Source organism: Rhinatrema bivittatum, chromosome 3 (genome assembly GCF_901001135.1).
Source record: "Rhinatrema bivittatum chromosome 3, aRhiBiv1.1, whole genome shotgun sequence".
Taxonomy (NCBI): Eukaryota; Metazoa; Chordata; class Amphibia; order Gymnophiona; family Rhinatrematidae; genus Rhinatrema; species Rhinatrema bivittatum.
This window is the reverse complement of record NC_042617.1, coordinates 45828732-45853594: the sequence shown is the minus strand read 5'-3', so window position 1 is coordinate 45853594 and position 24863 is coordinate 45828732. Positions and strand designations below refer to the sequence as shown.

Here is a 24863-nt window from a genome sequence, read left to right as displayed (position 1 = left end):
CTTGGTGCGAACCTCGGGGGCGTTCACCCTTGCTGACGTCACGCCATCCGGGTATATAACCTATTCTAATTTGCTAGCTCATTGAGTTAGCAAGGACTCAAATCCATTCCTGTCTATGCTACTCTGCTGCTTCCGTGCTGCCGCTAGAAACTCTCTCTCTGCCCTTCGGGGTAACTGCTAATCTGGGTACCCGCACCTCGGAGGCCCTCTGTTTTATTACAGGTGCCTTACAGGGAACAGGTACTCGCTCCTCGAGGGCCTGCTCTCCCTGCCTCGGTGCCTGCACTATCTTCTTCAACCTGGTGGAATCGCATATCTATAGCAAACATCTAGTGAGTACTCTAATTCTCAGTCTCTCTCATCCACAGTTCTACCTTGCTGGGAAACCTGCTTCGGAACCGCCCTATATCAACGGGGTGAGAAGGGCTCCCTCTGCCGAGGTCCCTGAGACTGCTACTGCCAGACCTCCTCACTACTGCCACCTCTGGTGGTACTCTTCAAGCTGTACAATAAAGAACTAACTGTGTTTGTGTGTTCTGAGTCTAGCCTAGTACTGTGGCTCCTCACGGGGCTCCTCCCCATGGGCGTGGTCATCTGCCACAGTACCCAAGGATCCACCCAAACACCGCTTAACCATAACACCCTGCTAATATATACATAATGATGATACAAGACAAAGTTTAGAAAATTACCCACTTACCCCTCCTATATCTTTACTCTTTTTTATTAACGTCCTTTGTGTTATCCAAGGAGTTTATTTTCTCCAGAGAGATGAGGACATCTGATTCACTCTTCTGTGAAAGCAATCCAGAAAAAAAGATAGGTTGCCTACTTAGCAGATAATTTTCAAAGGAGTCCTGGACATAAAAGTAGCATATATCATACAATTTTCAAGACTCTTTGCGTGCATATGGAGACCTATGGAGTTAATTTTCAAAGGAGTTCTTCTCATAAAAGTAGCAATTTTCAAAAGCCATTTTACATGCATAAATCCTTTTGCAAATTACTTCCTTAACATATAGTTTATTTGTGGTGTAATTAACATTTTTATAGCTTCCACCCTTCCTCACCATGCCATATAAAATAGAAACCATTTAGAAATTAACTCCTGTAGAATCCTCTTAATGTTATCCATATTAGTTAACATTATTTTCTAAATCATAATATACAATACCAGATATTTTATGCTTTTTTTACCCACTAAAATAGATATAGACCCAGACTGTCTTTTCTGCAATAAATATTAAGGTGGGGTGGAGGGTTTGGGGTGCTCTGTCTCCACCCATGGCTCCTTCCCTGTCTCCACCCATGGCTCCCTTCCCTTCAGCCTTTTTACTGGTCCAAACCCTTCCCAAGTGCTTTTCCTCCTGTGCGTCTTCCAACCTCCTGCCCTTCCCCCATGGCTCCTTTCTGAGTACTGCACCCTCCACAGACCCTACAAAGTGCCTTTCCTTTCCCCATGGCCCTTTCCTGAGTGTCTGGCCTCCTGTCCTCTTCCCCTTGTGGCCCCTTCCCTGGTTCTCTCCCTCCTTCCCTCTCCCCATGGCCCCATCCCAAGTGTTCTTTTATATATTTATTTGCATTTGTAAGTCTGCTTTTTTTTAATGAGGAATTCGCCCAAGGCAGGATACAACATATTAAAAAGGAATCATACAATCAGAGACCCATGAGTGTAGCAGCTTAACAGTTCTAGTCTGAAGGACTAGATATTCAACAACTTGATATCCATAATGACAGGACTAACCTAAGTAAAACATAGAACAGGACTAAATTTGAAATAAGTTAACAACAGGACTAAGGACACAGCATATCTCAGTAAAATCCAATTAGATAAGAATACAAACATCTCAGTACAGCAATAGGTTGTAGACCTATGTTCCAGGTACTCATAAATACCAACATCTCTGTAAAATTATAGGTTGTAGTAGTATGTTTAAAGATCCCCTATAAGGTGCCAAGCAGTTTTATAGCACCCACTCCTGCCCTGCCAGCAAGAAAGCAGAGAGCATGTGGGAATGAGCAAAAATGTTCCTTAGAGTCATGGCCTACTTGCTCCTGCCTTTGATCATGTGACGCAGCGACTGTTGAAGCTTCAGGCTACACTCTTCTCTGCTCTCTCTCCGTGCCAGTTTGGGCTTCTTGAGGCTGCAATTTTCTTCTCCTTGGCAAGGGATCAGGCAATGGGATTATGCAGCAGTAGCTTTAGAGCAGAGCTCCTCAGAAGTAAGGTCAACTTGTTCTGTTTCTCAGAAGAAGCTCTTTGGTTGCCTCCCTTCTGGTAGATCCCCTATAATGGCCTCATGGACCCCTGGGAACCGCTGCCTTAATGCATGTTAAATATGTTTAATGCATGTTAAACTGGAGTAAGTAAATGAGTGTTTATCTGCAGGAAAAACCTTTAGAAAATTGATCCCCGTCCTTGGAGAAAAAACATGGCATGGGGCTGGGGTTCGGCCAGGCTCCCCAAAGTATGCACAGGGATTTTATTTTAACATCCCCATATGTTTTTTACCCACCGTCACCAAATGAGCTTTGAAGGTGGAAAAAATCCCCATGGCATGGCCCACTGCAGGATTCTCAACAGAGAAACTACTTTGGAACATGGTCTAAATGTGTTTACATTAATGCTAAGTTTCCTGGCTTTCTCTGAAAAATATTTAAATGAGTTGTCACATGCAAATGCACACAAATCAGTTCATTAATATTGAAATGGATTACCACCAATCTTATCAAGCTACATGATTTTCATTAACTCACAGGCTAAGTGACCTGTATTAGCCCTCCACCGCTAATAAAAGACACGAAATGGATCGCAATGTCCCCCACCCTCCATCCCGTTGACATAAGTGAGAAGTCCCTAGTGGACCAGCTGATTTCAGTCAATGCCATTTTTTAAATCACTAGCATTGAGGCATGATGGACCCACTCTGCTCTATTCATTTGCAGGATAGCTTCAGAAGAGGAAGGCCAGAGGGTCCCTGAGGGTGAAAAGGAAAGTAACAGGGACTGGACTGCAAAGACTCTTGATTAGCTAGAAGTGCACTTCAGTAGAGAGCAGCAGAAAAGGTGATTCAAGGACATCTAAGGCCAACATAAAGAAGTACAGCATTGATACCAACCCATAGGAGATCACTGCCCTTAATCACCCACAGATACAGGAAGTGTCTGCAACAGGGATCTCAGATCTTCAAAACCCTATGACAGCAATGAAGATGGAAGAGTAGAAGCAGCAAAAACAGCAAGTCCAGACTGAATCAACTACCCAGGACCATCCATCCTGCTCAGAAACATGCACCTAATTGCAACAGTTTCTTCAATCTCAGATCGGTTTCATCAGCTATCTTTAGACCAACGGACAGGACAATCATGAAAGAAGACCATTCTCGACTTTCTGGGATTGCCAAAAAATGAGTTTCATAACCCCAGCTTGTCTCCTCTTGAAAACTGCAATCTTTTTTCAGTGCCGTATATATACATACATACATACACACGCACATATATATATATATATACACACACATATAGATATGTATAGATATCATAAGTGCCAATATACATTCTGTGGGTATTTAACAGTGAAACATTACTGCTCACAAATCATTCAGTCTTAGGGTAGGCCTACCCCAATATCCCCTACGCTTCTGAAGCTTATTAAACAACTTTTCCTTTCTGTTCTGAAATGAGTCACTGAAAGAACAGTTAGAGTTAGCCTTCCCTCCTACCCCAAGCCCAACCTCTGGAAGGGAGGGAGAGGTCAGGAAGTGCTGTAATATCTAATGACAAATCTATTGCCTTAGCCAACAGAGACCAAGCTGTGCTGGCTGTGAAAATCTACTTTTCTTAGACTGCACAGAATAGCATTTTTTTTTGTTCTTTTAATCCTATGGGAATATTCCTCGTCCATTTTGGAGACATAAAGACAAGTTTTGCAGGTAATAGAAAAACACAGCTCATTCTTTTTAGATAAAGGCAACCTTTCTCTCTCTCCAATCCCCATGAAAAGTCAAGCCTGACTCCCCAACCTCTTCTACCATATTAAATCAGCCCTTTAAAATAATATAAATCCTAGATTCCAATGACTGGATTTAAGTCACATCAAATAAATAAGGAAAACTAATCAAAAATAAAAAACCCTGTACAGTGCCATGGTACTGCCATCCAAAATACATGGATGGAAGGGGGGAGGAGGGGTAGCACTATTGTACTGTATTTGTACACTCTTGGAAGACAAAAAAATAACTTTTTGAAATTAGAAGTTATTTTTCCCTCTGCCTTGTCAACTATTTGTCTCCTTTCTCTGGTTCTAACACTCATTTGTTCAGCCCTATCAGGATACCCACAGAGTTTTCTTTTGTTTTTATTTTTTTGATCCAGGAAGTTTCCTCCTGCTCCTATGGGCTTCCAGTTCAACTGAAGGCAGCCCCTATGGGGGCTACAATACTGTGAGCCTTCATTCACTGCTAAGTAGGATTTGTTCTCTGAATTTTATGAACAGCCTTCTGATAGGGTCAGCAAGATCCAAAAGGCAGATAGGAGCACAACATCCAGGAAAAAAAAAAAAGCTCTTCAAACGCTGAAGAAATGTATTTTTTTTTATTAAAAAGTAATTTTTACCTCCAAAGTGTTATGACACTATAAACCCATGGGTATGCATTTCTGCACAGCTGTCTGTGATAAAATGCTGCTTTAAAGCAGGAAAAAGCTACCCCATAAAGTGGGCACATTTGGAAAGGTACTAAGTTGAAAAGTCAAGGAATGATTGCATTTGGGTGTGTGCATAATACCTACTAATGATCACACTCACAAAACAAAGCCACTGGAGGGAATTCTCTCATGGAGGTCACCAGTTTAACTCTCTCTCTCTCTCCCTCCCCTACCCCTTCTTAACACCTCTTGCTTTCACTTTTAGCCTTCTCATCTATCTTCTTGCCTAGTAGGTTCTCATTTATCTATCTGGTCCAATTGTTTATTTATTGAACATTTATATTCTGCTAATCTGAAATTCTTGCTCATAGCAGAGCATGAAAAATATAAAATATAATCACACTAAAAATAACAAATGATACCAGACATAAATCCAAATGAATAAATAAATGATATATATATATATATACACATAAAACAAAGCATTTGGGTTACTATCTTTCCAGACAGATACATTTTAAAATTGCTTCTTTTTTCCCTATATTTAGCCCAGTAGTTTTCTCCTCTCTTCCAGCTCAATTGTATCCAAATCTGCGATCCAGCATTATAAATCTTCATTGATAACAATTTCCATTGCATTTTACCTTGTTTTTATCTCTTTCCCTTGCTTAGGCCAGCCATCTCAAAGATCATTCCCAAATCTGGTGCTAGGTGTCTCTGTTGAGTGCTGACTCAGGTTTCCCTACCCCCCAGAGGCTATAAAGGCCGCCTCTGCAGCATCCATGGCTCTAGCAGGTCTGGACAGCAGAGTCTTGGTTGGGTAATCAAATTCAGATCCCTGTGGCTGGCAGCAAGCAGCACTACTGCCAACCTACCAGGACAGCCCTTGAGATTGGCTCTTGCTGTTCTCCAGAGAAATTCAAAGTGTCTGTTGGTGTCAGGAGCATAACCATGGGTGAGCCTTGGGGCCCTGTGTGCCCTCACATTTGGCTCAGACCTCCCACTCCTAGCAGCAGAATCACGTCAATTCTGAGTCAGCCCTTAAAGGTACAATAGTTAGAGGGCCTGAAGACACTGGAATCACTGCCAGTTCATGATCCCCTGCACCTTTAAGGAGGCTAACGAATAGGGAAAATAGTCTGCCTTTGGGCTACTCCTGTATAAGTTTGGGGCCATCAAATTCTGTTTATTCTTAGTAAGTAATTCTACACCCTCCTATCAGCACCTTAAAAGTTCAGGAATGTCTGACCTGGGTGGAAGCCTATTTACATAATTGCATTTCAGCAGCTTCTATAAAGTAGCTGCTATAGTCACAGAGGAAGAGTGAGAAATAATAGAAAGTCATGGCGGAGACAATGAAAAGACAGAAGATACAGAGGGGCCAGAGGCAAACTAAGGGGGAGGTGGTCCACCCCGGGTGCTAAAAGGGGGAGGGATGCCATTGCCATGGTCTTGTGGCGAGGACTCACAGAAATAATGTGCTGGCAGGGTTCTTACTCCCCCGCCAGCAAAATCGAGACCCTGTGGTGCCGTCAGCCTTTCACTGGAGCCGGCAGCAGCAGCAGCAGAAGAGGCCCTGCCGTGCCACCGGCATTTCCTCGAGCCAGCGGCAGATAAAGAAGCCCTGCCGTGCTGCCGGCCTTTCCTGTAGCCGGCAGCAGATAAAGAAATCCTGCCGTGCTGCCGCGCTAATCCCCTTATTCTATAAGGGGTCTTATTCTATAAGGGGATTAGCGCAACCAAAACGCAGGTCCAACCCACTGCAAAACTAATAGCACTCATCACATGCAAATACATGTTGATGTGGCTATAAGCTATTCTTCCCAGATCCAAAAAGAAATGTGTGCCCAACCGCACGTTCTCAGAAATTAACACCTGCCCTGGAACCAAATGTACTAAAAGACTTAAAAAGAAAAAGGTGTGCCAGCAGTCAGGTTAGAAAAGGGACGCTCAATTAACGAGTGTCCATTTTCCTAACCCATGGCTGATTTATTGCATTGGCCCCACAGTGTTTCCAGAAATGAAAGGGCTTAGTAGCCATTGCTGTGAAGACTCACAAAGGATAGGGTAAAGGGCGAGGGGCTAACATATGGGCCGATACAGTACAGTGCGCTCCAACAGAGCGCACTGTTCACCCGCCATTGGACGTGCGTTTTCGACGTGCTAGCGTTACCCCAGTAAGGGGCCGAAAATGCACGTCCAACCCCCCAAACCTAATAGCACCCGCAACATGCAAATGCATATTGATGGCCCTATTAGTTATTCCCGCGCGATTCAGACAACAAAATGAGCAGCCAAGCCGCACATTTTGCTTTCAGAAATTAGCGCCTACCCAAAGGTAGGCGCTAATTTCTTCGGGCACTGGGAAAGTGCACAGAAAAGCAGTTTCTGTGCACCCTCCGACTTAATATTATGGCGATATTAAGTCGGAGGTCCCGAAAGTTTCCAAAAGTAAAAAAAAAAAATTTGAAGTCGGCCCGCGGCTGTCGGGTCGAAAACCAGATGCTCAATTTTGCCGGCTTCCGGTTTCTGAGCTCGTGGCTATCAGCGGGCTCGAGAACCAACGCCGGCAAAATTGAGCGTCGGCTGTCAAACCCACTGACAGCCACCGCTCCTGTCAAAAAGGAGGCGCTAGGGACGCGCTAGTGTCCCTAGCGCCTCCTTTTGCCTGTTTTTACCGCCGGGTCTCATTCGAATAGAGAATCGCGCACACAGGAGAGTGGCCTGTGCGCGCGCCGGGAGAGCGGGCGTTCGCCCGCTTTCCCACGGACTTTACTGTATCAGCCCGATAGTGTCCACCCATGCTAGCCTTGCGCCCCCAAAACAATTCAGTTCTAGCTACACTCCTTATCGGGATGCATCCAGTGTGAAAACTATACAAAACTGTAATCAATTAGTTCAAAAAGATAAAAGCAAATATGTAGTCTACAACTATTTTCTTCTGCTGCTGTCATTTATCAAAATTAATATCAACCCTTCTGTCCTTATTTAGTACAGAAAAGCTAATTCTAGTATCTAAAAAAAAAACCCAAACAGCTCATCAAGGAGCCAGGAGATCATTATTCTAATTAACTCATTCCTGTTTTAAGCTTACATTTCATTATGCCATCACAGGTTCCCATAGACCAATTTTTAAATGGCAGGGAAAGCTACTTAGGGCCTGATTCATCAACATCTTTTCCCCAAAAACACGGAATGGGAGAAATGTTTTGCTGGTCCTGGTGCAGGATACAGGCTATATTCTAACGATTTATCGTTCTTTATCCCCTGCCAAATCCACATGGACATCCACCTTTAGCATGGCAACAATATGCCTCTCAGTGGTTAAGCAAGGGCTTTTTCACAACAAATAGGCCCTGAATTTGGAAACATCACTGATATTATACCTTTCTTCCTTTAGTTTTGAATTCTAAGCAATTCCCATATCATAGGCAAAAAGTCTGGGGATTATTCTATATTCATATCTGTCCTTGCGCCAGCATGTGAAATCCATGGTTAGGGCTGGATATTTTAAGCTCGGTCTATTGTGCCATCTTAAGCCTTTATTAGGTGCAACCGAATTCTGGAGAGTACTGCAGGTATTTGTATTTTCCAGTATTGATTACTGTAATTCAGTATATATGGATGCAAGCTAATGCTCTGAGAGGATGTCAGATTATGAATATTGTCAGGTTTGGGACTGAGGGAGCATGTTACACCAATACTCCACAACCTGCACTGGTACCAATGGAATAGCACATTGAATACAAGGTAGCCATGATGACTCAAGCTCCTGAGTAATTGGATTAGAGGTATGTTACACATTTATTATCCAACACCTACACTTGGGTCACCTGAAGTAGGCCTGTTAGATGTTCCATTACTATGCCTAGCAAGTCGGGCATATTTAGTGACAGGACTAATCTTTTGGAATGTGTTACCAGAATATTTACACACAACCACCTGATACACAGATTTTTCGCAAGACACTAAAAACTTTTATGTTTCAACAAGTCTTTGGTTAAACTAGTAGGTTGGAATTTAGTTATGATGAATTTTCCTTTGAGAGATTAATCCAGTTTTGAGTTTGGGCAGATCATGATCAATTTTCAAATGATGTAAGGCAGAGCTCTAGTGTATTTTTGTCTTTTTATTCAGTCTGTTTTTGCTTTGTTTTTTTTCTTTATTGTTCTTTTGTATGCTGTCATGAGCTTTGGATCAATGTGTGAGCTACAAATGTTTTAAATAAATCAATCACATCCTCAATGTATAAACCGAGAACTCAAGAAATCTGGGCACACAGAAATAGCTATTCAATATCCTTGCAATGCAACCTATATCCCTGTTTCATGGAATCTCTTGCAGTTCCATTTTGGGCTTGTTTCATTCCAGGAAGTGCTAGAGAACACCACTTTCCATCCATGTCCTTTTTCAATTTATACATGCACTTTCTATTGCCAGCAAAATTACATGCAGTACAGGAAAAATAGGTGTGAATGTCAATTATATCAGAGGCAACAAGATGGCATCCATTTTCATATATAAGTCAATATAAGCACATATTTTTCCTATGCCACAGAATTTATCAGCGTAACTTGAACATCAATGGAATGTTACACATGTAAGTTGAAAAAGCACAAAAATGGAAATTGGCAAGGCCATACACACACATGGAGCCAGCTAACATTAAGCAAGTATATTCAGCGGGATGTTTATCCTGCTGAACATACGGGACAAGTTATCCAGTTAATCTTAGCTGGATAACTTGCCTATGTCAACTCTAGGCAGAATGATTGGGCGGAGTTACTACCCTAGGCTGAGTTTGCCTTGAACTCGCATCTGGCGTCTGCTACTGGATCTACTCCATTTCAGATCGCTTAAGGTCATCAGCCACTTCCACCACTTCCTATACCATTGACTGGTACGTCACCAGCAGCTCAAGCTACTGCGAATGAGATCCACCAACTCTGGACTCAAACCAAGGAACTTTTACATAAAGCAGGACAACAGACCAAAAGGTGTTATGATGCTCATCATCAAGCAGCTCCCCAGCTTAAGCCAGGAGACAAGGTATGGCTCAGTACCAAATACATTCAGCTCACGCTACCTTCTGTTAGATTTGCTCCATGATACATTGGACCCTTCACTGTCCTTTGCCACCTGGGATCCTTAACTTACAGCTTGAAGTTGCCTCCCTCGATGAAAATACATAATGCTTTCCACGTTTCACATTTGAAAGCACTCATCCTCTCTGAGTTCTCTCGCAAAACTCCTGACCCTCAACCTCATGATGCAGAAGAGGACATTGCATACAAAGTGAGTGACATCTTGGATGTACATAAAAGAGGAAGCACTGGGAATATCTCATTTCCTGGGAGGGATATGGACCAGAGGATAATAGCTGGGAACCTGCCATCTACATACTTGATAAGGACATGATATATTGGTTCCACCTCACTCATCCAAGAAAGTTGAACCCCCCTGGGAGGGGCCCTAAGAAGAGGGGTACTGTTGCGCCCGGTCGCAGATGTCTGCGACCTTTGCTGCTCATCTCTTTTTGCCCTGCAGCTCCAAGTCTGAGGAGGATGGCTGCCTCGGCTTCTGCATGCCGACCTCCATGGCGTTCCCGGGACGGCGTTGGTGCTCCCGGCAGCCATCTTACTTCTGGGGTGCGCGCCTGCCCCCTTCTTAACCATGTCATGGCGGGAACCTCGAGGGCGTCCCCACCACATGACGTCACTGCCTACGTGTATATAATCTCATCGGGCCATCCAATTTACGAGTTAGCAAGGATTCCCATTCTGCTCAATTCTGCCATTCTGGGACTTCGCTTCGCTGTTCCTGCGTTCCTGTCTGAGTGATCTTGGTACCCGCTCCTCAGGGGCCTTGACGCACTCAGGGCTATCCGCTCCTTGGAGAACCATCTCTACTTGCCTCACTTCTTCTACCCAGTGAGCCTCTACACTGATTCCACGGACGACCCTTCAGTGCTCCTGTACCTCGGGTCTCCATGGTGTCTACCACTACAGCTGGCTACTTCAGTTCGGAGTGAGTACTGGATCTGCTCTACAACTTCCTTCCTTCTCTGTGTGGATTCTCGGGTTACCCCGCTCTGCAGATCACTACCGGATCCACACTGTCTTGGGCAAATGTCTACCACCAGCTTCTGGCCTACTCCGCACTGCGGACCACTACTGGAGACAGCCTGCACAAGTCTCATCGAGAGGAAGTATTCCCCGGGTTACCCCGCGCTGCGGACCACTACCGGTTTCATACTGTCTTGTGCAACTTCCTTTCAAAAAGGAGATAGAGCAGCTTTTAAACTAGAACAAGGGGGAAAGCCGACAGTCACTCAGCAGTGCATAGTTCGGAGAAATGTATCCTTGAAGGATACTAATGAAACAGGAGAGTTAGGGCATCCCAACAGAGAGGTTCCATTAAAAGCAAACATAGTTCATATGCCTATATGTAAAACATCACCAAAGCTAATGATTTCCGAATTATCCCAAACAACTGAAAAGCAGGTTGTTAAAACAAGCAAAAACCACACTTTGAAATGTCTGTAAGCCAATGCCAGAAGTCTAAGAAGTAAGTGGGAGAGTTAGAGTGTATAGCAGCAAATTAGATTGACATAATTGGCATCACAGAGACTTGGTGGAAGGAGGATAACCAATGGGACAGTGCTATATCAGGGTACAAATTATATCGCAATGATTGGGAGGATCAACTTGGTGGGGGTGTGGCACTTTATGTCCGGGAGGGTATAGAGTCCAACACAGTAAAGATCATACAAGAGAGTAAATGCTCAGTAGAATCCATATGGGTAGAAATCCCATGTGTGTTGGGTAAGAGTATAGTGATAGGAGTATATTACCGTCCACCTGGACAAAATGGTCAGGCAGATGATGAAATGCTAAGAGAAATCAGGGAAGCAAACCAATTTGGCAGTGCAATGATAATGGGAGATTTCAATTACCCCAATATTGACTGGGTAAATGTAACATCAGGACTTGCTAGAGACATAAAGTTCCTGGATGTAATAAATGATTGCTTCATGGAGCAATTGGTTCAGGAACCAACAAGAGAGGGAGCTATTTTAGATTTAATTCTTAGTGGAACACAATATTTGGTGAGAGAAGTAATGGTGATGGAGCCACTTGGCAACAGTGATCATAACATGATCAAATTTAAACTAATTTATTTATTTATTTATTTATTTATAACTTTTATATACCGGCATTCGTAAAAAAAAAAAAAAAACATCATGTCGGTTTACAGACAACTGAGAAAGGAAATTACAATGATAGATGGAGAAAGGATAGGAAGTTAAAAGGTGACAACTTTACTGTAGAGCCAACGGGCGCCACAGTTATTAAATGAGATTACATGTGGTTAACCAGGTTGGACATAAATTAATTATATACAAGAGGCGACAGAGTGGGGGGTAGCGCGGGGTGGGGGATGAAGCGCATAGGGGAGGCGGGATGGGGTAGGAACTGTACAAGGGGGCAGGTGGTGGCGATGGGAAGGAGAGGTGGTGACTGAATATCAGGAAGCCATAAAATGGATGGGGTGGTGAGGGAGGGAGGGTGTGTAGGGGGGCGGGGGGACACTGTACTAGGGAGAGGGAAATAATGAGTGTTGAGGAGAAGTCAAATGCTAGGGTTGAGAGGCGTTGGGATAGGCCTGTTTAAATAACCAGGTCTTGATTCCTTTTTTGAATTGATTAAGTGAAGGTTCTAGTCGGAGCTCGGTGGGGAGGGAGTTCCAAAGGGTGGGGCCGGCGATGGAGAAGGCTCTCGCTCTGGTGTTTGTGAGGTGAGCAATTTTGAGTGAAGGGGTGTGGAAGGTGCCCGCAAGGGAGTTTCTGGTAGGACGGTTGGCCTGGTGGAAGTGTGGCATATCTTCGATCCAGGGGGAGTTATTTTTATATAGCGTGTTATGTATGATAGTAAGTGTTTTGTATTGAGAGCGATAGGTGATTGGTAGCCAGTGGAGGTTTTGTAATATGGGAGTAATATGATCAGTCTTTCTTGAGTTTGTAAGGATGCGAGCCATGGCATTTTGTAAGATTTGGAGGGGTTTGATTGTGGAAGCTGGAAGGCCTATTAGCAGTGAGTTGCAATAGTCAAGTTTTGATAGTATAGTGGTTTGCATAACGGTACGGAAGTCATGTGCGTGGAGGAGAGGCTTAAGTTTTTTGAGGGTTTGGAGTTTATAGAAGCCCCCTTTTAGGAGTGATTTGATGTGGGATTTGAAGCTAAGTTGTGTATCTAAGAGAACTCCTAGATCTCTGACAGTGGACGGAGGTGTGAGATTTTGTGAAGTGTTCTGTTGCAGTTGGTGAATGGATAAGCTGGGTTGATTAGTAATAATTAGGATTTCAGTTTTTGAAGTATTGAGTGCAAGGTGTAGGTTGGAAAGGAGGGCGTTGATAGATGTGAGGCATGTCTCCCAGAAGTGCAGGGTTTCGTTGAGGGAGTTTTGGATGGGGATAAGTATTTGTACGTCGTCAGCGTACAAGAAGAATTTTAGTCCCAGTTTGGATAATAAGTGGCAAAGAGGGAGAAGGTAGATGTTAAAGAGGGTGGAGGAAAGGGAGGAGCCCTGGGGTACGCCTTGTGAAAGAGGAATGTGTGTGGATTCGGATTTATCAAGTTTGACTAAGTACTTTCTGTGGTCAAGGTAGGAGGAGAACCATGATAGGGCTGTGTTAGAGATGCCTATCTCTGCTAAGCGTGATATTAAGATTTTGTGGTTCACCGTATCAAAAGCTGCTGAGATATCTAAGAGGGCTAGAATGTATGATTGGCCGTGGTCCATGCCTTTTAGGATGGTGTCTGTTATTGCAAGTAGGAGCTTTTCCGTGCTTCGGTTTTTGCGAAAGCCGTACTGGGCGGGGTGGAGGATATTGTTATCTTCTAGGAAGTCGGTAAGTTGTGTGTTGACCACTTTCTCCAGAATTTTAGAAATAAAAGGTAGGTTGGAGATGGGCCTGTAGTTTGCTGGATCATTTTGGTCGAGGGTGGGCTTTTTAGTAGGGGCTTTACGATGGCGAGTTTAAGCGGGTCGGGAACCGTCCCGAAGGTAAGGGAGCAGTTTATGATATCCGCTAACGGTCTTGCTATGACGGAAGGGATAGTGAGGAGGAGTTTAGATGGGATGTTGTCGGCGATGTGGGTGGCTGGCCGCATCTTTTTTAGGATGGCGTTGACTTCCATCGTAGTGGTGAGATCAAGGGATGTGAGGTTAATGTTGTTGGTGGTGGGTGGGAGGTCGATGTGAGTGGGTTTGGGGGGGAGACGATTGAGAATGTTGGTGATTTTGTTTTTAAAGTGATCTGCTAGTTTATTGCATTTCTCTATGCTATTATCTTCCTGGGGGGAAGGAGTGGTGGACTTTGTGAGTTCTGCTACATAGGAGAATAGGGCGGTAGGGTTGAATTTGTAGCTGTGAATTTTTGCTGCATAGAAGTCACGTTTGGCGTGGAGTGTTGCTTGTCGGTATAGGTGTAGGGTGTGTTTGTAGGCTACTTTGAGTGTGGGGGTGGGTTGTTTTCGCCAGGAGCATTCTTTGGCTCTAAGGTCTTGTTTTAATTTTTTGAGTTCACAGGTGTACCATGGTTTTCTTTCTGTTTGGTTGGAAGGGGGACAATAAGTAAATCTGCAGCTCTAACACTAAATTTTAAAAAGGGAAACTTTGATAAAATGAGGAAAATAGTTAGAAAAAAACTGAAAGGTGCAGCTGCAAAGGTTAAAAGTGTTCAACAGGCTTGGATGTTGTTTAAAAATACAATCCTAGAGGCGCAGTCCATATGTATTCCGCGCATTAAGAAAGGTGGAAGGAAGGCAAAACAATTACCGTCTTGGTTAAAAGGTGAGGTGAAAGAGGCTATTTTAACAAAAAAACATCCTTCAAAAATTGGAAGAAGGATCCATCTGAAGAAAATAAGATAAAACATAAACATTGTCAAGGTAAGTGTAAAACATTGATAAGACAGGCAAAGAGAGAATTTGAAATGAAGTTGGCCATAGAGGCAAAAACTCATAATAAAAACTTTTTTAAATATATCCAAAGCAAGAAACCTGTGAGGGAGTCGGTTGGACCATTAGATGACAGAGGGGTTAAAGGGGCTCTTAAGGAAGATAAGGCCATTAGGGATGTGAATCGTTTTAGGACGATTAAAATTATCGTCCGATAATTTTAATATCGTCTTAAACCGTTATGGAACACAATACAATAGAGATTCTAACGATTTATCGTTATAAATCGTTAGAATCGTGAGCCGGCACACTAAAACCCCCTAAAACCCACCCCCGACCCTTTAAATTAAATCCCCCACCCTCCCGAACCCCCCCCAAATGAGTTAAATAACCTGCGGGTCCAGTGGCGGTCCGGAACGGCAGCGGTCCGGAACGGGCTCCTGCTCCTGAATCTTGTTGTCTTCAGCCGGCGCCATTTTCCAAAATGGCGCCGAAAAATTGCGGCGGCCATAGACGAACACGATTGGACGGCAGGAGGTCCTTCCGGACCCCCGCTGGACTTTTGGCAAGTCTCGTGGGGGTCAGGAGGCCCCCCACAAGCTGGCCAAAAGTTCCTGGAGGTCCAGCGGGGGTCAGGGAGCGATTTCCCGCCGCGAATCGTTTTCGTACGGAAAATGGCGCCGGCAGGAGATCGACTGCAGGAGGTTGTTCAGCGAGGCGCCGGAACCCTCGCTGAACGACCTCCTGCAGTCGATCTCCTGCCGGCGCCATTTTCCGTACGAAAACGATTCGCGGCGGGAAATCGCTCCCTGACCCCCGCTGGACCTCCAGGAACTTTTGGCCAGCTTGTGGGGGGCCTCCTGACCCCCACGAGACTTGCCAAAAGTCCAGCGGGAGTCCGGAAGGACCTCCTGCGGTCCAATCGTGTTCGTCTATGGCCGCCGCCATTTTTCGGCGCCATTTTGGAAAATGGCGCCGGCTGAAGACAACAAGATTCAGGAGCAGGAGCCCGTTCCGGACCGCTGCCGTTCTGGACCGCCGCTGGACCCGCAGGTTATTTAACTCATTTGGGGGGGGGGTTCGGGAGGGTGGGGGATTTAATTTAAAGGGTCGGGGGTGGGTTTTAGGGGGTTTTAATGTGCCGGTTTTGCGATTTTTAGATTTTTAGATTTTTCACGATATTTTACCCCCCCAAACGGCAACAATACGATTCCCTCCCCCTCCCAGCCGAAATCGATCGTTAAGACGATCGAGGACACGATTCACATCCCTAAAGGCCATTGCAGAAAGACTAAATGAATTATTTGCCTCCGTGTTTACTAATGAGGATGTTTGGGAGATACCAGTTCCGGAGATGGTTTTCAGGGGTGATGAGTCAGACGAACTGAATGAAATCACTGTGAACCTGGAAGATGTAGTAGGCCAGATTGACAAACTAAAGAGTAGCAAATCACCTGGACTGGATGGTATGCATCTTAGGGTTCCGAAGGAACTAAAAAATGAAATTTCTGATCTATTAGCTAAAATTTGTAACCTATCATTAAAATCATCCATTGTACCTGAAGACTGGAGGGTGGCCAATGTAACCCCAATATTTAAAAAAGGCTCCAGCGGCGATCCGGGTAACTGTAGACCAGTGAGCCTGACTTCAGTGCCGGGAAAAACAGTGGAAACTAAAGATCAAAATCGTAGAGCATATAGAAAGACATGATTTAATGGGACACAGTCAACATGGATTTACCCAAGGGAAGCCTTGCCTAACAAATCTGCTTCATTCCTTTGAAGGGGTTAATAAACATGTGGATAAAGGTGAACTGGTAGATGTAGTGTATTTGGATTTTCAGAAGTCGCTTGACAAAGTCCCTCATGAGAGGCTTCTTCAAAAACTAAAAAGTCATAGGATAGGAGGCGATGTCCTTTCGTGGATTATAAACTGGTTAAAAGACAGGAAACAGAGAGTAGGATTAAATGGTCAATTTTCTCAGTGGAAAAGGGTAAAACAGTGGAGTGCCTCAGGCATCTGTACTTGGCCCGGTGCTTTTCAATATATATATAAATGATCTGGAAAGGAATACGACGAGTGAGGTTATCAAATTTGCGGAGGATACAAAATTATTCAGAGTAGTTAAATCACAAGCAGACTGTGATACATTACAGGAGGACCTTAAAAACTGGAAGATTGGGCATCCAAATGGCAGATGAAATTTAATGTGGACAAGTGCAAGGTGTTGCATATAGGGAAAAATAACCCTTGCTGTTGTTACACAATGTTAGGTTCCATATTAGGAGCTACCACCCAGGAAAAAGATCTAGGCATCATAGTGGATAATACTTTAAAATCGTCGGCTCAGTGTGCTGCAGCAGTCAAAAAAGCAAATAGAATTTTAAGAATTATTAGGAAGGGAATGGTTAATAGAACGGAAAATGTCATAATGCCTCTGTATCGCTCCATGGTGAGACCACACCTTGAATACTGTCTACAATTCTGGTCGCTGCATCTCAAAAAACATATAGTTGCGATGGAGAAGGTACAGAGAAGGGCAACCAAAATGATAAAGGGGATGGAACAGCTCCCCTATGAAGAAAGGCTGAAGAGGTTAGGGCTGTTCAGCTTGGAGAAGAGACGGCTGAGGGGGGATATGATAGAGGTCTTTAAGATTATGAGAGGTCTTGAACGAGTAGATGTGACTCGGTTATTTACACTTTCAAATAATAGAAGGACTAGGGGGCATTCCATGAAGTTAGCAAGTAGCACATTTAAGACTAATCGGAGAAAATTATTTTTCACTCAACGCACAATAAAGCTCTGGAATTTGTTGCCAGAGGATGTGGTTAGTGCAGTTAGTGTAGCTGGGTTCAAAAAAGGTTTGGATAAGTTCTTGGAGGAGAAGTCCATTAATGGCTATTAATCAATTTTACTTAGGGAATAGCCACTGCTATTAATTACATCAGTAGCATGAGGTTGCAGTGCCTCTGCGGCACTGAGACTGGACAGCCAGCCAGTGCACCCCCCTTCAGGATCATGCAAGCCCCCACATTTGAGTAGCCGTGCACTAGATGCCCATAATTAAGCAATCTCTTGTGAACAGGAGATTATGGTATACCTTCAAATTCTTAAACATAAAAAGGAACATATTATAACTATTTAAAGTAGACTACGTATTGGGCTAAGGCTGCTTCATTCACTTGTAGTCTAAAATAATTGATATTTCATACGATTGTGTAATTAAACAAAAACTGATTATGATGGAAAATAACAACTGCAACATCAATCTAATCCAAATCTGATAATTTAACCTTCCAACTGTGGTACTGTACACCATACTTGCCCTTCAGCTTCCCCTTCCCTTCCCTGCAAGTTAAGGGTCCTCTGTGCTTATTCTAGGTTTTCTTGAATTCTGCTACTGTTTGGCCTCTACTACCTCCATTGTACTCCACTTTGAAGTGCTGAAAAAGTGGAATATAACAACTTCAATAAAGATAAATAAATATGTATCACCCAGCCACTAACTTTTCCTGGAAGAAATACTTTCATGCATTATTCCCCTAGCCCCATACTATGACCTCTGGTTCCAGAATTTCTTTTTCACTGAAAACAGCTTGCCTCTTACACATTAGTTATGAACATAAGAAAATGCCATACTGGGTCAGACCAAGGGTCTATCAAGCCCAGCATCCTGTTTCCAACAGTGGCCAATCCAGGCCATAAGAACCTGGCAAGTACCCAAAAACTAAGTCTATTCCATGTTACCATTGCTAGTAATAGCAGTGGCTATTTTCTAAGTCAACTTAATTAATAGCAGGTAACGGACTTATCCTCCAAGAACTTATCCAATCCTTTTTTAAACACAGCTATACTAACTGAACTAACCACGTCCTCTGGCAACAAATTCCAGAGTTTAATTGTGCGTTGAGTAAAAAAGAACTTTCTCCGATTAGTTTTAAATGTGCCACATGCTAACTTCATGGAGTGCCCCCTAGTCTTTCTATTATCCGAAAGAGTAAATAACCGATTCACATCTACCCGTTCTAGACCTCTCATGATTTTAAACACCTCTATCATATCCCCCCTCAGCTGTCTCTTCTCCAAGCTGAAAAGTCCTAACCTCTTTAGTCTTTCCTTTCGAGACAAGTGAATTCCTCTTTCCTGTTCCTCTTCTCAATTATACAAATTTGGTCTTTAATTTTCAACTTATCAGTCTTATGGTGTAGACACCAGACTGCTTGTACTCAGACTGTATTCTTCTGTAGGTATGGCCTGCAGAAAAGGACATAACACTCCAGAATAGGTCTCATCAATTATTTGGACAGAGGCATTATCACCTCCTTTATAATGCTGCTTACATCTCTCCTTGTACACATAGGTATGCTTCTGGTTTTTGCCACCATTTGGCAAGCTTGAGATCATTAGATATTATCACTCTCAGCTTCCTCTCCTGTTTGGTATAATTCAGTCCCTTGTATCTCCCATTTTATACTCCTTCCTTCATTTTTTTCTGTATGCTCCAAACACATGACACTGCACTTTTTTTTGTATTAAATTCTAGTTGCCAAATTCTCTACCATTCCCCAAGCTCTCTTAGATAAACCCTCATTTCCCCACTTCCTCTGGTGTCTATCCTGCTCTACATCTTAAGACAAACATCCCTTACTAGGACTTGTGCAGTATCATTTATTAAAATATTGAATATAACTGAACCAGGTCACCCCCAGGTCACCCCCTCTCCTCTGAGTCAACTCCATGTACCACTAATCTTTCCTACCCATCACTGCAGCAGTTTCTAACCCACTTTACCACTTTAGGACTTGCCCCTAGGTTGTTAATGAGCCCCCCTGTGGAGAACTGTATCAAAGGCTTTTCTAAAATCTCAGGACATCACATCCAAGCTGATCAGATTTGTTTGGCATGGTCTCCATTTTCTAAACTTCAGATACTGTAAGCTACAGGATTCAGCATCATCAAGTAGGACTATGGCTTCCTTCGTAACGTCACTTTTGAGAAAAGGGGCTACATTTGGCAATCCCCAGGTCCTTTGAACTCAGGAATGTCTCCAGAGAGCGACAGAATGGTCAGTGGAGCTGCCAGAATCTCTCCAGGCTCCCTTGATATCCTAGGATTTACCCTATCTGGTCCTATTGCTCTCTCTGCTTTCTGATTGGCTGGTTCTATGCATACTCTCTCTTCTTTAAATGAACAGACGCTGAATTCTATACCTTTTCGGCTCCTGACAATCTGCAGTCCCTCTCAAACCACACTCCCTGACATCACCTGCTATGAAACGAGAAATACTTAATCCATTTGTAAGTACCAGATCCAGGATTTGCCCCTTACCTGGGGATAAATTAGTGTGGTTGTTGTGTTAGTCCATTTGAATAAGATGGAAATAAAGGGCTACAATGTAATGTGATCTATGATTCTCTCTTGTATGTTCACACAACATCATCTTTTGCTCTAACCTGCTTTTTCTGCTTTGACCTGAAGAAGATAATATTAGCTCCAGAAAGCTAGTCAAAGAAATGTATTTAGTCCAGTAAAAAAGGGTATCACTATTTTTTTTTTTATTGGCCTTTACTTCCACCCCTCACAAGTGAATTCTGTAGCCTATGGATTTCCCCCTCCCCGGAAGAGAGCCCAGGATCTCTCTGCTGCTAACAATACTTACAGCCGGGATGCCTCAGTCAATATCTAGCAGAATAAAATCTCCCACCAGCAGCAGCATCTCCCCTTCATTGCAATGTTATTCATGAATTTCATGAAATTTATTTGAAATGTATTTGTTTATATGGAAATCCTAATTTATTTCCCTGACAAATGTCACTGCTTTGTAAGTAAAGCTTCCTGGTACCACACAGATCTAGCCATTTATATCGGACTTAATGTAGACATCTTTGTTTCTAGCGTAGTATTATTTTATAGTCTCCAAATCCAGCTGTTGGTAAAGGCAGAACAAAGCGATTAGGAGATAAACATCTTTTCATAGAAAACTATTTGAAAATGTTTTATTGGGGCTTAAAAAAAAAAAAAAAGCAAACCCTGAAATGCAAGTGGAGAAACAAGCGATAAACCAGGAGCTATGCCACGGTAAGCCCTGTCTATCAAGGTGTGGAGCGTGGAAGCCCCAGGGACTGCCGGGCTCCTCGCTGTGAAGATCAGACAAGAGCACTCACGCAGGACACGGCGGGAATGTGAAGGGACATGAAGTGAGCAATCCCGGCAGACACACTGTTAAAATGTCAGTCAGGCGCCTGCCTCCTCCACCCCCTTTCACAGAACTAAACATCTCTTTATGTCAGAACAAATTGGCCAATCCTCAAATCTCTCTCTCTCTCTTTTTTTTTTTTTTATTCCTTTCCCCAGACTTCAATGTGAAGAGTGCCGGGAAGGAGAGGAAGAGAGAGAGAGGAGGAGGGAGAATGGCGAGACCGCTCAGCTCAGTTCACATGAAAGCAGCATGACAGGGCTACAAAGATGAAGCCCTGCTAGCCAACCTCTCTCACAATCTTTCTGGAGCATCTGTGGTAGCAGTGCAGGCCTGCCTCTTCCCACTTTCAGACTGCATAGCAAGTTTTTTTCCCCCTCTCCTTTTTGTTTTATTTTCCATTTATAAATTCAGAATGTATTTATATAGAAAACTTACCAAGAAAAAAAAAGATCAGCATATCAAAAACAAAAGAAAGAAGAAAATATAATGCATGTCTTAACCAACACAAGTGAGAGACAAAGGACTGAATTTTCAAAGGAGTTGTGTGTGTGAAAGTAGCAATTTTCAAAAGCCCAATTTTATGCACATAAATCCTTTTAAAAATTACCTCAAATGAATATTAATAGATATGGTCAAAAACAGTCCTCAATTAAAAAAAAAGAAAAAAAAAAGAAAGGAAGGTTTCCAGCATCATAAGAAGAAAATAAATTGTGCCTTTTTCTGAAAAGAGAAATAAGCAAGAACTGCCAACTAGGAAGTACTATCTCCAGCTCAAACCTTAAAATAGAGGCTGTGATTCTTAACAGCCTGGTGCTTGGTATGATACAGAGAGCCATTGGCTGGCTCTGCCTTTTATAAAGGCCTCCAGCTGACCTGGGTCCGAAAAGATAATTGCATCTCTGAAATATGAGTATTTCATATTTTGTTTTAATTATTTATGTTAAATAGTCTATTTTAAATTGTTTTATTTATTTATTTGTCGAATTTTATATACCATCGTTCAGTTTCGCCATCACAAGGGTTAACAAAGTTTCGATGTTTAACAGAGTTTCCAAAAGGTCCATGTGAATGTTAACATAGATATTGTCGGTTTTCTAAACGTAGTTCGTGGGTCGAGCTATATCAGTTTCATTATGTGGTATGTTACTTTCTTGCATTGGTTCCACATGTTTGCATGGTGTCGTTAGGAGGGAATTGGTGTTTTAGAGTCATTGGGTGAGTTGGTAGGCTTTGGTAAACATCCAGGTTTTTAGATCTTTTTTGAAAGTTTTTAAGTTTTGTTGTGTTCTGATTACACACTTACAGGGAATTTAAGAAAACACTCAACTCCGAGAGAAAACTTCTGCAAATGTAGAGAAATAAACTTCTTCCGCTGGTTGTGTGACACCTCAGATACCAGGAGTACAGATGTCTTAAGGACCAAGAACACAGTACATTTGTATTTCTGAAGACACATCTAGGAATAGCTTCCTTATCATACTCATTTCACCAAACAAGCTGTCCTCCTGCGAGGTCTCTAAAAATGGAGTAAGATGAAAGGTATCTGAAAAGAACTGACCCTCTTGTCACAGCCCCTACTACCCTGTAACTGGTTTAGCTGACAGAAGAAAAACAATTTTAACAGTAAGGAGAATAGCTTCCTCTGGGACCTTAAGAACACTAATACATGGTTAAAGAAGCAACAACAGATAGGTGAGGAAAATTGATCAACATCAGGTTATTTTTCCTTATAGCATTTTCAAAGTTCTCAACCTTCCTATAAAGGATGGTATCAGATTTAATCAACTCTTTTTTTCTGTACTATCACCATCTAAGTTTCCAGAATTTCTACTCAACAAGATGCCTCTTAAAAGTATCCGCTTGACACTTGAATTCCACCAAACACGTATTCACAGAATCTATATGACCTATAATAAAAAAGGTTCAAGGTGGTAACCGCCTTCCACATCTCCTCCAGTGTGATTATCCTGGGGCACAGAAACAGGCACAATCTTCCCTCCGCTACAGCTCTTGCTGCAACTCAAGTAGACCTTGGTGCTTCCATCCAGCCACTGTAACTCTCAGAACAAACAGTAGGAGGTCAATATTAAAAACTGAGCGTTTAAGTATGTTAGCCAGTTAAGACTTATCCACTATCTTGCATCCCTGTATTTGGTGCTGCTTAGCTGGATAAGTTATATTCCGCTAAGTTAGCTGGATAAGTGGCACTGCTCCATTACACCTGCTGCCCACTCCCTGAGTTATCCGGCTAGCTATTTAGCTGTAGAGATGGCTTATCTGGCTAAGTGGCGACTTCGGAATATAGCCGGATATTCAGCGGCTGCCACTTAGTCAGATAAATCACTACTTATCTGGCTAAGTAGCTTTGGATATCGAGGTCTAGTAGTGTGCACGGAAAACTCTTGTTTCAATTTTTGTTACATTAACTATTTATTTTGGATTTGTTTTCATTTTGTTTCATTTCTGCAGATTTTAGCACACACTGAAAGCATTTCGTGTGTGATAACTGTATTTGTTCCTGGCATCTCATTCACTAGAAATGGAGCCATCTTTGCGAGAAACCCTCCCCCTACCAAGCCACTGGAAGGGACTCTGCGTGCACCCCGAATGGGAAGGGGTACATTGGACCAGAAAATCCTGGCATCTGTGAGAATATGGCCCACGAAGGAGTCTGTTAAAGAGGATTCCCACCCAACCATGCGGAGTATGCTGACAGCCCCAAGTGCAATTGGTGCAGTGTGGGAGGTAAAAAGTGCTGCGGCAGTGTTTGTTAGGGGTGTGCAGTTCTTTAAACAAAATGGAACATTGGTTGTTGTTTTGTGTTATTTCCCATCAAAACAACACAAAAAGCAAAAGCATTTTGTTCTCTCCCCCTCCTGAGGGCAGCCACTGCTTTAACAATAAAAACTTTGCCCTCTCTCTTTCCCCTTTAAGAAACAGAAGAAAATAAAGAGGAAAGCAAAACTCCGGAAGATATGGGAGCAAATACAGGGCTCAGACTACTCGGTGTAGCTGTCTTGAAAGCTCCCTTTTTCACCCTTTTCTGAATTGTTTTCCCCCCGAAAAGGTCTTCAAGAGACCATACTTGCATGATCAAAAACAGAGTGAGACAATAGCATTTGCTGTGTTCTGTTAAACTCTAAAGGGATTTAAGTCCTCTCCATTATAAATCATATGATACTGAATAATCAAACCCACCAAATCCCTTTCTCACTTAACATGTATGAATTAGACAATGATTTAGCGGCATGGTGCAGAAGGGCAATATATATTGACTAACAGTCACATATTTGCTGTATTATGCTACTGTTGAAGAGTATATTGGGATTCTGCTGGGATACAAGCACTATATAAAGGCACAGTTTTATTATTCATTAAAGGTCAGCTTTTCTGGAATTTTTTTACAATCATAATTGCAGAGAAACATTTCCCCACTATAGGTGGTGGAAATGACCCAACTGCCCACTGTTCCATTGGGACACCAGTGTTGAAGGTAAGGGTGAGAGGGCATGTGTCACTTACAGGGTCATTCATCAAAGTGCTTTATGGTGTTAATGTCCACGATAACGCCATAACGCCCGCGATAGTTATCGCAGCGCACAGTGGGGTAGATTTTCAAACAAGGCGCGTTGGCGTACTTTTGTTGGCGCTCCAGGCGCAAACAAAAGTACGCGGAGCCGCGCGTATCCGCTAAAATCCTGGATCGGCGCGCACAAGGCTATCAATTACGTATAGCCGGCGTGCGCCAAGCCACGAAGCCTACCCCCGTTCCCTCCAAGGCTGCTCCGAAATCGGAGCAGCCTCGGAGGGAATCTTCTAACGCCCTCCCCTCACCTTCCCCTCCCTTCCTCTACTTAACCCACCCCCCCGGCCCTGTCTAAACCCCCCCCTTACCTTTGTCGGGGGATTTACGCCTCCCGGAGGGAGACGTAAATCCCCGCGCGCCAGCGGGCCGCTAGCGCGCCGGGACACAACCTGGGGGCGGGTACAGAGGGTGCGGCCACGCCCCTGGACCGCCCCGGGCCGTAACCACGCCCCCAGACCCGCCCCCAAA

The 24863-nt window shown here is 43.3% G+C and overlaps 1 protein-coding gene across 5 annotated transcripts in view; it reads right to left on the bottom strand.

Moving 5' to 3' along the window:
- Positions 1-24863, bottom strand: part of ESRRG (estrogen related receptor gamma) — a 1204337-nt gene that overhangs the window by 678562 nt on the left and 500912 nt on the right. For all 5 annotated transcript variants that reach the window (XM_029593195.1, XM_029593193.1, XM_029593192.1 and 2 more), the window contains one exon: positions 701-794. The gene's annotated coding sequence lies outside the window, so the exon portion shown is untranslated. The remainder of the gene's footprint in view (positions 1-700; positions 795-24863) is intronic.